The sequence below is a fragment of the Sebastes fasciatus genome, chromosome 3 (genome assembly GCF_043250625.1).
Source record: "Sebastes fasciatus isolate fSebFas1 chromosome 3, fSebFas1.pri, whole genome shotgun sequence".
NCBI lineage: Eukaryota > Metazoa > Chordata > Actinopteri > Perciformes > Sebastidae > Sebastes > Sebastes fasciatus.
Genome location: NC_133797.1, coordinates 29670295 through 29672239, shown reverse-complemented (window position 1 = coordinate 29672239; position 1945 = coordinate 29670295).

Below are 1945 nucleotides of genomic sequence, written 5' to 3'. Positions count from 1 at the left end.
CTATCAGAGGGGCTTCACCTGACTGATTCACTGGAAACACTTCAGCTTTTTACAAAACTTTTAATAGACTTGAAATGAGCTTTGTGAAACATGTTCTGTGTGAGTTTAGGGAGCTGTGTAAAACACACACACGGCTGCATTTGGTCTGTTCGCACTAGAAACAAATTCATATACTGCTATAAGTAGAGTGTTTGTCTGTGTGTGTTAGCGTGAAGCACTACTGTGTGATCGTGTCCTTCTTTCTCCTCAAAACAAATTCAGACCACATGTTTTTCAAACAATGAATTCAAGACTAGATTTGGGAAAGCACCTTACAGTCCCTCCCTTCCCTCGCACTCCTCCCTCTCTGTCCTCCAAACTCTCCCCCTACCCTCCCATCCCCTCCCCTCCCCTCCCTGCATCCCTCTCCATATCTCTCACCACATCTATATGTCTCACCCAGTATCTTTCTATGTCTCTTTTCTCATCCGTCAGATCTCATCTCTGCGCTCCGGAGCTTTTATCCCGCCACAGCGTGAGGACAGGTTCAGCTCAGCGTGGAGTGGATGATAGGAAATCGAGTTCCCGCTGAGACTATATGATGCGACCTATTGACCTATTGCCTCAGTGATACACGATGAGAGAAGGTGAAGGAAGTGCACAGTTGGTAAGGAATGTAAATGAAAGAAATACGCTAATATTTTTTTTTTCGAGAGAGAATGACTCTAAAAGGTGTCTCTTGAGACGATCCCGAGAAAGTCAGAGAAAGTGAGGTAGAATGGAAACGGAGGAGATACAGCGGGGTAATAAAGAGAAATACATGACCAAAGCTCAACAGCGTGAGAAGAGGAAAAGGGAAGGGTGGCGCTCTCACCTTTCTCACTGCTGTTGCCGAGACACCAAGAGCAAGTGGCATCGCCATGACAACGCAAATACAAACATCAGCGACTGGAGTGTGTGCTGTCAGAGAAAATCCTGTCTAATTATATACATGCTGATTTAGGATTCTCAATATCCCCCTTCATATGCATGCTTAATGCAAACAGACGTGTAGCAGCATGCACACACACACACACACACACACACACACACACACACACACACACACACCACCACAGTGCACATCGCAAGGGTGGAATTGAATGATTTAATGTGGTATTTTCTGTGTGTAAGTTTTTTCTGTGTGTGTGTGTGTGTGTGTACAGAGGGGAATGCCTTGGCTGAGATCCTGGTTGCGTGTGATGGAGAACTCAACAAATTTCCAAACAAACACTCTGGAAACAATTAAGAGAGAGAAAACATGGAGAGACAGAAAGATAGAGAGGACAGAAAAAGACAGAAAGACAGGGAAAGACAGATGAAGGAGACAAGACGAAACAAACTTTGAAAAAACAAACACCTCGCACATGTCAAGAGCAAACGACTTCTATGTCTCCAAGACAGAACAGCAAAGACGCACATACACAAACACTACATAGTCCTTGATTAATTAAGAAAGACAGAGTGTAATATCTATGACACAATATTCCCAAATCACAGGAAATGATTATTCCCAGATCAGGGAGAGTGAGTGGAGCCATCAGTCTGAAGCTCTCGAGAGTCATCAGCTCCAAAAGGCTGCGGACACACAGATCTCCACCTGCTGAGTCCACACAGCTTAGTACTGCTACGAACAGAGACGCTGAGAAAAGTCTCCTGAAATCATCTTCTGTAATCTTCATTTAAAGTAAATGTCACACCTGAAAACTTTTATGTTAGCCATTTTACAATATCTCCTCTTAAGGCTGGCCCACACTTAGAGATTTTTCAAGTCTTAACAGATGTTGAAAATGTGAGAGACGCCACACTTAACGACATGTTATGATAAATGTAACAGTTTTGTTCCTATAGTGTGTGGTGAGCAACGATTTGGCCAAACCAGCACACCACACACTAACAGATTTGATTCATGTACAACTAGAATCCC